The sequence below is a fragment of the Lissotriton helveticus genome, chromosome 5_1 (genome assembly GCF_964261635.1).
Source record: "Lissotriton helveticus chromosome 5_1, aLisHel1.1, whole genome shotgun sequence".
Lineage (NCBI taxonomy): Eukaryota > Metazoa > Chordata > Amphibia > Caudata > Salamandridae > Lissotriton > Lissotriton helveticus.
The window spans coordinates 1334510331-1334524230 of record NC_136065.1 but is presented as its reverse complement, the minus strand read 5'-3'; the positions used below and the strand labels follow the sequence as shown (position 1 = coordinate 1334524230).

The 13900-nt window shown below is 48.7% G+C and overlaps 1 protein-coding gene across 1 annotated transcript in view; it reads right to left on the bottom strand.

Moving 5' to 3' along the window:
* The window catches only part of TNNT2 (troponin T2, cardiac type), a 136117-nt gene that overhangs the window by 91358 nt on the left and 30859 nt on the right, over positions 1 to 13900 (bottom strand). The window lies entirely within an intron of this gene.

The window sequence follows — 13900 nt, the reverse complement described above, 5'->3', positions numbered from 1 at the left end:
CTCTAGCCCCTGGTAGCTAAGGGGCAGAACAAATAGGCTTTACTTAGTGCAATGTGTAAAGTATTCATGCAGAACCAAAACAGTAATAATGTAAAAATGCAAAACAATAAACATCTCAAATCAAGTTAGAAAATTAGTCACATTTAATATAGAAAATGACACAAAAAGGACCAAAATCAAAAAAGGGAACTGGAGGTATGTGTTTTTGAAGTTTTAAGTAAGAGTAGAACCAAAAAGCACAAAACACCAATGATAGTACCTAGTCACGGTAGACCTTGACCTAAGTGCAATTTATGATGATTTTGAGTGCAGGTTGGATACGTCAACCAGGTTCCTCCTAGTCAAAAAATGTACCTTCTGACTTAGTCCTTTAAGTATCAATCCACCAGACGTGTGCCCTTCTAAAGCCCCCCCTCCCACCCGAACTTCAGGAGAGGAACCTTAAAGACTTGCAGATTGTAAGGCAAAGGCCAACAGCAGCATCCAGTCCGGGTCCAGCTGCCACTGGTTGGCTCGATACTTCCAGGAAAAGGCCTCTTGTAGCTAGATGCATCCCTATTGCTTGCCCAGGAGGTCAGCCTTATGACCCTTCGGATCCCTTTCTTTGTTCTGGGTACAAGAGAGAGCAGGTCTAGTCCTTCAGAAGTCATCTGAGGTCACCGAAAGTAGGTCCAGTCTTCTTTTGATCTTCTACAAGCCCAGGAAGTGTTCTGAAGTGGGTGCATGGAGGTGTAAAGTTTATTCCTGGAACTAGCTAGTGGGTGGGAAAGACTCCTGGGCACGCCCTAACTAATGAGGTAAAAGTTCCTGGGTTCAAACCTACTAACTTTTGGAATTTTCAAGATGGTGAAAGTCTTCAGCCACACTACATGTGAGCTCTTAGGACTGGGGCTGTGGGTGAGGGCAGCCACTGCACCCACAATAAACCCAGAGACAGAAGTCTGGTACAACAAAAGCAGAGTCCTTCAGCAACCAGACAGTGGATCCACAAGAATTGTCTTGGCATCCTGCTCTCTCCCTTCTCAAATGTGCCGCAAGTATTATATGTGAACCCAGCAGACCTGACAAGCAGGTTTTGATAATCAAGCATGATTTGACAGTATTATGGCAAAAAGGATGTCCACAGTCCTCACCCTGTGTACTCAGAGGAGTCATGTCTGCCCATTCAGGGCAGCCTATTCTTTGCTCCTGGGAGGCAATTCACACCTATTCACACATATTCAAGGCTAAGTACTGCCTAGGAGAAGCCAGATACCTAAAGCAAATTAGCCTCCAGGAACTTCAAACAGTGAAAAGGTAACTTTCTAAAAGTTACTTTTCCTTAATATGTATTGAACATCCAACTTCACCGTTGCATTGAAAATGATTTTTTTTTATAACTATTTAAAATAGTTTTTTTAATATACTGTATTGGTATTTTAATCTGTATTCTGGCTGGCCAAAGTGAAAAATTGATTTTCGGGTGCTAATCAGTGTAAGTACATGCTAGCATTAAATCTGTACATGGCCTACTTTCAAATACCTTGGGGGCCACAGGGCCTACAATCGGGTTTACTTATTAATATTTAAAAGGTCGGTTTTGACTTGTCAAAAGGGTTCTTTTTGACTACTAGAATTGCAGTTCTTACACAGATATCAGGCTTCAATGGTAGGCCTTTTGCCATGTCAACACTGCCACTGTAGCAAATGGCTCAAGTGGTGCTGCAGTCCACTAGGTGCATGCAACTTCCAGGCCCTTGGTACATTTTGTACCATATCCTATGTACTCAAAAGCAAGTTGAACATACCAGTTAGGAGTATGGCAGTTCAATCATGTGTAAACGTGGAGGACAGGCACTTTACAACTCGTTATAAGGGTTAAAGTGCACAGAGTTGGGGGGCGCTAGAGGGCGCCAGGCAAGATGGCCGCACTTACGTGAGGCTCCGCCAAGACCGTGTAATATCCTGCATTTATCCTGAGTTTCCCGCTTCTACTATCTCCCCAGCCCGACGGAGACAAGCGGCTGCAGCGGTGCGGTGCGCGAAGAGGGGTCTCGCGGCTGCCTAGCAGGAAGCTGACCTGCTTCTCTGGAGACGCGGAGCTACGTCGGGGCTGGCTCTGGAGGTGGGCGGCCCTGCAACTTGAGGCCGGCGGCGGACTTGCGGAGCTGAGTCGATCCCATTGGCCAGAGGGGTCGGGAGAGGAGCCGGTGCCGAGTGCTGGTGGCGGAGAGAGTGTGCCCTAACGCGCAGCGGAGACGCGAGGATCTCGAGGCCTGGAGCCCGGCCCTGCTGAGAGCGGTGAGTGAGGTGGGGCGCTACGCAAGCCCGGGGCTGCGGAGGTGGCGCTGGGCCGTGTTAGGCCGCACTGAGCAAGCTGCGACTGGCGAGGGCGCGGGCGGGAAGGCTGATCCAGCTGGGAGGATCTTGGAGAGCAGATTCTGGACGCTGCGCTCAAGTGGAGGGTTGCTGTCTGCATTGTGCACTACTGGCGGGGCTGTGACACAGACTGGGAGAGAGGCCCTGACCAGCTGGGGTCGGTGTTTTAGATCTTGGAGCAGTGACCACAATCTGAAGGCGACAGAGGGGAGAAGGCGCATACAGGCCTCCCTGGTTCTTGTACATTGCTCTGCATGGAGTGAGGCACTAGGGAATCCTCTTGCATTACACCTACTGGGTTGGTCGCAAGATCTAGAGTCACGAGATGGGTAGACCTGAGCGTAATCAACCCAAGCTGAACTTTGACGCAAAAAAAACGGCGTTGTCCTCCTCGCAGGGTCCTGCGGACAGTGAACCCCCTGGGGCAGTCGGTGGCACCCCTAACCTCGAAGCCACTTTGATTGCGATGCAAAAGACACTTCAATCTATAGAGGGCACCATGGAGTCGGTTAACCATAGGTTGGACCATATGGCGACGCAGTTTGACCAACAGAATGAGCGCATGGGCGAGGTGGAGCAGAGAGTCTCTACCACTGAGGATGGGCTGGCCACGGTGACTACGAAGGTGTTTAATATGGAGCGAGTTTTAGCCGTCATTCAAACTAAGAATGAGGAGTTGGAAGGGAGGTCCAGACGCAATAACATCCGCGTCATGGGCCTGCCGGAATCAACGAATGTGGGGAAAATGGAGGACTTTATGGAGCGTATGCTGGTGGATATTTTCGGGGCTGACCAACTATCGAGTGTGTTTATCGTGGAACGCGCACATCGCTCCTTAGCGAAGAGGCCGGTCCCAGGGGCGCAGCCTCGTCCTGTCATTGCCCGGATCCTCAACTATAGAGACCGAGATGTTATCTTGCGACTTGCTCGGGAAAAAGGGACTGTGGAGTATCAGGGTAATAAACTGGAATTTTATCCAGATTTCACGGCTGCGGTACAAACAGCGCGTAAGGAATTTACTTCCGTAAAACAGCTTCTTCGCGCTGAAAACGTCCCTTACGCCATGTTGTATCCGGCCAGACTCCGGATTGGACCGCCCTCAGATAACAACATTTTTACCTCTCCTAAGGCGGCCATGGACTACGCCAAAAAGCAAAAAAAACGTAAAAGAGATTCCGATATGGCGCAGCTCGGCGAGGATGATTTGCAGGAGGAGGTGGCTTAAGTGATCCCACGGTTGGTTTTGGCTAATGGCTAATGGCAGACGATTATGGATTGTTGCTTGACTTTCTGATGCTGGGCAGGCCCAACCTCGGCATACTCAAAACTCATAGCACTGAGCTTTCCTTTCACAGTGGGCACCTATGTCTATTGTGTATGCTGATTTTACTGTACTTTCATGATTGCGCGATTATTTTGTTGCATTGTTGGTAGCTCGGGTCCCGTGGGCTGTTTTATGCTGGGGCTATGTGTCCCGGGGTGGGCCTGTACTGGACTGCTAAGTCTGCAGCTGAACTGTCTGAGGGTTATCGGATGCTGTCTTGAGGCGCAATTTTTTCGGTCATGTGTTGCAGAGGGAGAGCGTTATTACTGAGGCTACCCATATGTCAGTGGCTGAGGGTTGTTATATATTGCATTACTGGCTCTTTTCAATACTGCAGGGCTGGGGTGGGAGAGGTGGGGCACACACATGTCTTCACGGTCAGATCTTCGTTGGTTTGCTAGCGAGAGCTGGGTGACTCTGCGCCCCCGTTACAAGGGAGATCCCCACACATTAATGGTTGACTTGTTGGGGATTTGGGGTCGGGGGGGGGGGGACAGCTTTGGCAGGTTTGGGGTGCTGAAGTGGGAGGTGGGGGGAAGTTGGTTTTTTGGGACTTGTGGGTCGGGGCGTTTTGTGGTCTGTGTACTGCTTTGGGGTTGGCTTGGGCGGGAATGCAATTGAGTCAAGGTTGGTTGATGGGAACTGATGGTTGGGCGGCGACTCCAGCTGTCTGCGCTTCACCTGTATATCCTCTGTTATGTACGATGTGTGGGGCGCTGCATCTATTCAACTGCTTACAGGATTTACTTAGGTTCTGGTGCAATGACCAGGGGGGGTAAGCTGACGTTTATTACCTGGAATGTGAGGGGGTTGAATCGTCCTCAGAAATCTAGACAGATGCTAGCCTTCCTGAACAGGCATGGCGCACATGTGGCTTTCATACAGGAGACTCACCTACGGGGGAGAGCGGCTGAAACTGTGGCGAAACAGTGGGCTGGCACTCGGCTAGCCTCGAATTATTCGGCATATGCACGGGGGGTCATGATTTTGATCAAGAGAACTGTGCCTTTTGTCTCCATACATGAGGAAATAGACGAGGACGGTCGATATATAATTTTGCATGGTAAACTGTGTGGCATGCTGGTTACGCTCATAAATGTCTATGGCCCCAATACCGATGACCCCGATTTCTATGTTCATCTATGGAACAGGATCTACCTGTTGCCCCCATCGGCTATAATCTGTGGGGGGGATTTGAATGTCACTCTGGATGGAGTATTGGACAGAAAACAGGATAGACCATCTGGGCGAAAGAGAGCGGCTGATGCTGTGTTAGATGGCATGAGAGGGCTTGGAATGGTAGATGTGTGGCGATTGAAACATCCTGGGCGGAAGGAGGGCACATGTTACACCTCAGCTCACGACACGTGGTCCAGGCTGGATTATTGGCTGGTGACCCGAGATATAAGCGGATGGGTGTTGGACGGTATGCATCTCCCCCGAACACTTTCTGATCATGCGCCAGTGTGTATGGAGGTAGGAATGCCATTGCATGACCCAGCCCCTTTTACTTGGAAGCTTCCGCTGGGTATTCTGAATGACTTGGTCCTGCGTGAGAGTTTGAGGACGGTTATTGAGGAGTTTTTTTACAAGAATGTTGGATCTGTGGACAGTATGTGCATGGTGTGGGAAGCCTTTAAGGTGACGGTGAGGGGAGCGTGTATAGGCTTGCAATCGAGTGTGCTTAAGTCCTTGAGAGACACGATGGCCAGGTTGGAGGGCGAACTGATAAGGTTGGAAAGGCAGTTGGAAGATGGCCAGGAGGAGAAGTTATTGGCTGATATTCGTATGAAAGTGTCTGAGTATAATGATTTGGCGGACCAGGAGGTACAATTTCTGTCCAAGCGAACCAGAGCACGTTATTATGGCGAGGGGGGACGTCCAGGGAGGGGTTTGGCGGATCGTATTAAGGAACCATGGGCTAGGTATTGTGCGGTACAGGAGATAGAGGACGGGGACACTACGGTCACTAATACGGCGGACATTCTGAATTGTTTTACCAAATACTATGCACGAATGTATGAGTATAAGGAAACGGCGGAGGAGGATGAGATTGCACATTATCTAGAAGACATAGCGCTAGTCTGGCTCTCGAGGGGTCAGCAGGAGTTTCTTATGCATCAAATTACAGAGGGGGAGCTTCGGGATGCAATTGCATCCTTACCAAATGGCAAGGCAGCGGGCACCGATGGGTTGCCGTCCGAATTTTATAAGGAGTATGTGGATCTCCTACTCCCGCGTCTAGCGATGGTCCTTGAGGAGGCGGTGGAACAGGGTCAGTTTCCGACCACCATGAGAGAGGCACTATTGGTTGCTCTTCCAAAGCCGGGTAAGCCGCCGAACAAATGTGATTCGTATCGGCCACTGTCCCTTATGAATACTGATGTTAAAATTATAGCAAAAGTGCTGGCGACCAGACTGCGTCTGCTCCTTCCGGACATGGTTTTGCCGGACCAGTCTGGTTTTATTCCCCTTAGATCCACCACCCATAATTTGAGAGCTCTCTTTGCGGTGTTACATCTTCTTAAACCGGACTTGGCCGCGGTGGCTGTCATGCTGGACGCTGCTAAAGCCTTTGATTCAGTCGCATGGCGCGACATAATAGTGATACTTCATCGAATGGGGGTGCCGTTCTTTTTTACGTCTCTGGTGACTTTATTGTACACGAACCCAGTAGCACGGGTTCGGGTGAATGGCCATGTTTCGGCTCCGTTTCCTGTGTGCCGAGGGACTAGGCAGGGCTGTCCATTATCGCCATTGTTATTCGCTCTGGTGATGGAGCCCCTGGCTTGTGTCCTGCGGCAGAGGTATGCGGACGCTGCCCTGAAGTTTCCTCTTAGGTCCCTAGCGGTGTCCATGTACGCCGATGATATGGTCCTATATGTGCGGGAGCCGGTGAGGTATCTGGAGCCTATACTGCGCGAGTTTATTCGGTTTGGCCATCACTCTGGGCTCTCCATTAATTGGGAGAAGTCTGTTATATTACCACTTACAGACACTGCGGTCCCCTTCCCATTAGAATTTCCCTTGGAGTGGGCCGAGGAACCGGTACGTTACCTTGGCATTATGATGCATAGAGATAGTCAAGAAGTTATTAGGGCCAACTACGGTGTGGCTGTTGCTAAACTTGAAGATCAAGTGGCGCGATGGATTCGCCTCCCGCTCACCTTTGCTGATCGAGTATCTCTCATTAAAATGGTAATACTGCCGAAGTTTTTATATTTTTTTGTTAATGTGCCAATCCCGCTTAAATCGCATTTTTTTGCTAGACTACAGTCTTTACTGATAACATTGGTGTGGGCCGGTAAGAAACCAAGAGTGAAATGGGACGTACTGACAAAGCCTTATGCTTTGGGGGGCTTCGCTGTCCCGGATATGAAGCTTTACTACCTGTGCGCTCAGGCGCAGTTCGCTGCTTATTGGATATCAGCTCCGCCATACACACCGCATGTGGCGCTTAAGGCCAGTGCGGTTCAGCCTATTCCATTGACAGCGATGATCGTTAACTCGCACTCTGTATTCGAGAAGGGGGAGGTGGACACGGTGCGATCCACTGCTAATGCCTGGCAAGAACTGGGTAGGCGGGCGGACCGGCTGCCGCTATACGCCCCAGCTATGCCACTGCTGTATCACTCGCATATTTCGGTCACCAATGAGATTGAGGCTTTACAGCTCCTTCAAGGGGTAGGCCTCAACACGGTAGGGGACCTTTATCCAGGTGCCTCCTTTCTTACGCTGCGGGATATGACGGATAGGTCCCCGAATGTGGTTATGTCCACGCTTCTATATGCCCGGCTCCGTGCGGCCATCCGCACCTTATATCCTACGTATCCGAATGAACCATTATCGCTGGGTGCTTTGCAGTTGCTGTACACTGTGCCGGATAAAATTAAATTGCTCTCCAGGCTCTATAAAGCCTCGCAGGAGGATGAGGGGGGGGGGGGTGCAGTGACGGCTAAGTCTAGGTGGGATGCGTGCTTGCCTGACCCGCTAACGGATGACGAATGGGCAGAATGTTGCTCCATGACTGGGAGTTTTGTAGCCAACGGCAACTTTCGTCTCATACACTATAAATTCATACATCAATTGTACTACACCCCAGTACAGCTGGCGAGGTTTGGTCTTCGTGAGACATCACGGTGTGTTAGGTGTGGGGGAGACGGGGCGGACTTTGTACACTTGGCCTGGGGCTGTGCACGTGTGTATGATTTCTGGGTCGCTGTGACAGATACCCTCTCTACTATGACGTCAGTTGAGGTTAAACTGGATATCCGCCTGTGCCTATTGGGCATGGCATCTGGAGTGCCTGCAAGTGTGAGACGACTGATACTATTGGCATTACAGATTGCTAAACGTAGAGTGGCGATGGCCTGGGGAGGGAGGCGTGCCCAGAGGTACGATTGTGGCTGCAAGACATGGCGTATTGTAGGGATCAACTGGTATGCTACCACGAGGAGCTCCCCGCAAATTCTCGCCCACGTGATATTTGGGGCCCGTTTACGGCGTATATGCTCTCCTTGGATGCGGACGGAAGCTCTAGCAGTGTGCATGATGGCTCCCTGGCAGGGGGAGGAGGTTCGGGATGATTCGATATGGGGGGGTTTGCTACAGAGCAGTGCTGGATGCGTGTTGCGAATTCTCCACTTCACAGAATATCTTTGGCTGCATACCACTGGAATTGTGAATGCCAGGTGGGTGTATGATGCCGCTATGCTCGGTGAGCAGTTGACAATCCTCCAGAACTTTGTGATACGATTCCTTGATGCCCGCAACGACTATATGCTGTTTGATACTAGCTTTGACGGTTAGAGCACTGTGTTCAATTATCGGAACCTGACTCATGGGGGGTGGGGAGGGGGGGAGTTGGGGTATTGAATTATTAACTGTATAAGCATAAAATGAGACCATGTTCTTTTGGGTGCAATGCTATTGTAACATACGAGTGACGCCTGGAGAGCGACCAGGGACTGATTTTGGAAAAGGGGGGTGGTGATGGACAGAGTTTCTGAATGATGCAGAATACTCTTACCAAGTCAATAGATCATGGTTTTAATCCATCACCGTTTTTTAGCTCACTGCACCATCCCAGCTCAGAACCTGGCTATATGCAAATTAGTCTGTTCCTGTCCCAGTGCATGATGGGAACAGGGCAAACCAGACTACCAAGCCAATTCTTATACTGGGAAAGAAACAAGCTTCCGGGGACCGGTTTCTGGCATCACAGCCTTCTTCGGCCCGGCTTGCTTGAATCCTGATGGTGCAATGAGCAAGGGACTCACGTCTGAGTATACCCTCCCACACATAGTGTGGATAAAACCGATTTTGGAAAAGGGGGGTGGTGATGGACAGAGTTTCTGAATGATGCAGAATACTCTTACCAAGTCAATAGATCATGGTTTTAATCCATCACCGTTTTTTAGCTCACTGCACCATCCCAGCTCAGAACCTGGCTATATGCAAATTAGTCTGTTCCTGTCCCAGTGCATGATGGGAACAGGGCAAACCAAACTACCAAGCCAATTCTTATACTGGGAAAGAAACAAGCTTCCGGGGACCGGTTTCTGGCATCACAGCCTTCTTCGGCCCGGCTTGCTTGAATCCTGATGGTGCAATGAGCAAGGGACTCACGTCTGAGTATACCCTCCCACACATAGTGTGGATAAAACCGATTTTGGAAAAGGGGGGTGGTGATGGACAGAGTTTCTGAATGATGCAGAATACCAGGGACTGCCTTCATAATACCACTTTGTACCGTTCACTATGATTAACTATGTGTCTATCTCTGTTGCTGCCCAATGATCGCGGCCGGCCCTACCAACGGGTTGTAGGCTGGTTGCTGTGTACTTGTACTCTTTGCAATAAAGGTCTCTCGTTAAATAAAAAAAAATTAAAAAAAAAGTGCACAGAGTTCCAAAGCCAGCAAATATATAAGGCCCACCACAAGGTGTAAATCCAGGGTGACGCACTGGAAAGGCAGATTTCCAACCCGCTGCATGTAAATAACTATTCTCTTTTGTAGGGAGGCCCTCAAAAGGTGTTTAATACTGATAGACGCAGGCTGGACTCCAGAAACGCCCGCCACGCCGGAATCAAAAAATCCCTGCTCCGTAAACTCTAGACCATCCAGAACACACCTGCCACACTCGTCCTCTGCATCCCACGACATGAACACATCACCCAGCACCTATGAGACCTCCACTGGCTCCCCGTCGAGAAGAGAGTAACCTTCAAGATTCTCACTCACACCTACATATCCCTCCACAACACCGGACCCCAATACCTCAACAAAAGAGTCTCTTTCCACGTTCCCAAGAGAAACGTCCACTCAGCCAACCTCGCACTCGCCAAAACTCCGCGCATCCACAGAGCCAGAGCGGGTGGAAGAGCATACTCCTACATTGCGTCAAAGACCTGGAACGAGCTCCCGCTCAACAACAGACATTCCCCCACTTTGCACACCTTCAGGAAGCGCCTCAAGTCCTAGCTCTTTGGCTGAATCGGAGCTACATGCCCCCCCCCGCGCCTTGAGACCCTCCCAGGTGAATAGTCGCTTCACAAATACCGGATTGATTGATTGATTGATTGAGTAATAGCGAATAACAAATAGTGATTTTTTTGTCAATTGCTATTTGGTAATCACTATTACTAATTTAATAAAGTGAAATTTGACCCTGAATGTTACTCGTGCTTACTGTGGGATAGGGATTTAGGCTTTCCTTTTTAAAAATTGAACAGAGCAAACATACTGGGTGGCTCACCTGAAGTGAGGCTGTACACTCGACCGGAGGCTGTTCTCGATCTCCCTCCTTCCCGCCCCGGTCCGACGCGGTGACTAGCAGCGTTGTGCGGAGGGCGAGGAAGGGTAGAGACAGCCATTTCCGGTGGGCGGGGGGGGGGCGGTTAGCTGTCTAGTGCTCCAGAGCTCTAGACGCTTGTAAGGATAAAAGGCACCTGGAAGCCTGGCCGCGCTGTGATGAGTGGGCAGTGGCAGTGCCCTTAGCTGCTGCAGATGGCGCTGTCAGTTATTTTATTTGCTGTATTTTTAAATGTTACTCGTGCTTACTGTGGGATAGCGATTTAGGCTTTCTTTATAAAAATTGAACGGAGCAAACATACTGGGTGGCTCAACTGAAGTGAGGCTGTACACTCGACTGTTCTCGATCTCCCTCCTTCCCGCCCCGGGTCGACGCGGTGACTAGCACCATTGCCCGGAGGGTGAGGAAGGGTAAAGACAGCCACTTCCGGTGGGCCGGGGGGCCGGTTAGCGGTCTAGTGCTCCTGAGCTCTAGACGCTTGTAGGGATAAAAGTAGGATGCTTACTCGGCCGCGCAGCCGACGCGCGCAGCGGGTGCGCCGGTGGCGTGCCAAAGGCAAGCCCGTCTGTGCCCGTCCGCGCCCGTGCGGGGACCGGGGCCAAAATGCCTGGACAAAATGCTGTAAGAATTCAGTGTAGTGCTAATCAACTTCATGAACTCTGCCCTAAAATCCCTTATGCATGCTACCACAGCATGAAATTGGTGGAGGATATGGACTGTAAGGAGTGTCAGTACACCCTCTGGGTGGCAGACAAGATTAAGCACGAGGAAACCAAGCTTGCATGTGGTCTACTGAATGTTAGATCAATGTGCAAACATTAGCTGGATATCTTTGATCTACTTACTGACAAAAAGCTTGACCTCCTATTCCTGAGGGAAACATGGCTGGACTTGAACTCGGAGCCAGATATAATTGAGGCGCTCCCCAGGGGGTACATGATTGTCAGGCTGGACAGGGCCTCCGGTAGAGGGGGGGCAATAGCAATTGCCTTCAAACAACCGCTAAGCTGCCAACTGTAATCATTAACTGTAGCTGATAGCGAGGCGGGTATTTTTACCATTAGGGTGAGTCCGCGTACTACGATAAAAGGACTCTTGGTCTACAGACCTCCGGACCCCTATACTCGGTTCGCAGCAAATCTTTGGAAGGCATCACGGAATCTGCCCTACGCAGGGATAAATTTCTCCTGTTAGGGGATTTTAATATGCATTTAGAGAATTCTCTCGACAGGGGGGCTACTGACTTATGTCTAAACAACCAAATTCCTTGGAGAATTGGTTCAATATTGAATCTTGAAGCATCCGTCTATTCAATTTTTTCTAGGTTGCCGCAGTATCAGAGATAATTTTCGCAGAAAAAAATAGAGTGAAGTACAGCGTGGAATCTGACCCAAACAGGAAACTGCATGTGACTTGTTAACACATGCGGTTTCCTGTTTGGGTCGGATTCCACGCTGTACTTCATTCTATTTTCCTCTGAAAATTATCTCTGATACTGCGGCAACCTAGAAAAATTTGAATAGACGGATGCTTCAAGATTCAATATTGAACCAATTCTCCAAGGAATTTGGTTGTTTAGACACCTTTGCGGTCTGAAAACAAGCGATCACTTTAAGTGTGGAAGCGTACCTTCTATATCTAAGGGGCTCATATTCTGCAATAACCATTGTCCTGATGATGGTCTTCTAGACTTTTGCTGCCAAGACCGAAACGTTGACTTCTCCATCATCTCCAAATAAACATTTATCTGCTTTTGAGTAACGTTTACATATCGTTTGTTTTAGTTACTCTCATGTCTAAAGGAGCTGATGAATGTCATGAATTGCTTTAGTTGTATATTAATCATGCATCTGTTCATGATCTTTTGCAATTGATTGATTTTCTATGTATATATATCCCCATGTAAATCATGTTTTAAAGATATGAAATTTTGAAATACATATCTACGCAATACTATCAGGTGTTTTCGTGTGCTCTTTCACTGTTTTTTTTGTATGAACCTGACCATTGATTGCTGTTGTCCTAAGGACACATATGAGTTTGATCGAATGACTGACTCTCTACTGCATTAATACCAAGAACATTACTAAGAGATATTGGAAATAAAATCCCTTGTAGATACCCTTACAAGATACAGTTTTTGCCCATACCTACAAGGGTTGATTGGGTTTCCCATTAGTTGTTTTTGCTGGGGTCAGCAGCCTGTTTTCCTTAAAGGAAGACTGGATCTGTTTCAAAAGAAAAATGAAACATTTCGTTTTTATATTTTGAGAGCAGGCATTGTTCGATGCGGCCACTGCCTGCGACTAAACATATTCTCAAAGGGGAAGGCCTTACAAGAGGACCCCTTCCCATAATGCAATGGGTTACCACCAACTTATAATTGGTGGTAAAGTGCAAATGTTTTGGGACCATATTTCGGTCGCTAAAACATTAGTACATACCATTCAGATTCTCTCTTTGGAAGGGATGCCCTGAACATGCCCCTTCCAAATGATGATTCTGTTTTTTTGTTTGCAAACCCAAACTGAGATTTGGTAGCAAGTGTCTGACTCAATTTAGTATTTGAACATTACAAAAGGCATTTTTGTGTTGCAAACAGCCAGATTCTGCTTATTGGGTCGTTTGCGACAGCTAAAATGCTTTGTACATCTAGCCCTAAGTTCCTCATTAACCTCTGTCCATAGAGCAATACAGCCAGTCCATTCTGCGAGATTTCTGGGACTCTTAATCCTACCCCTTGCAGAGCGGTGCAGATCCGGCTCCCGAGCTGCAGTAGATGCCTTTTGCTTGTCCCATCTCGGCCAACATAGATGAGCGAAAGAGAAAGCTGTAGAGAATTAGCCTGACAATTTATAAAGTTGGGAAAGGCCAGTAGGCCACTGTCCCTGGCAGGAATGGGTAAAAATGCCTGCCTGCCTTCCTAATATAAATGATAACACTGCCACCACTATCAGTCCTCCAAAGTCTGGTGACCTGACATGAGCTGACGGTAGCCATGCTTGGTAATCAGGGTGCATGGTGTGCCTTGGTCTGGTTCTCAGTCTGTGTCACAAATACCTCCAGCACACACTCATGAGTTGTTGTGTACGGTGGAAGTTAAAAAATCTAATAGCTTCTGTGATGATCTTGAGGCAGGAGCATACGCCCACCCGAACCATGCAGGATACCCTTCTTGATTGCAATAGAGCCCATTACAAAGGTGGCCAAAATTTGCTTCGGTATTTCCTGTACTGAGACCTTTTGATACTGTGAGCAGAGTCAATTTCCTCCAGGAGGAGAAGTTACCTCTGGGTTTAAATTAGTAGGGAATAAAATGTGGGAATAAGTGTTTCTGCACTATCTGCTACCTAATTTTCAACGTTGTCTGCAGCGATTTCATCTGGACATTTCTCCTGTTTTT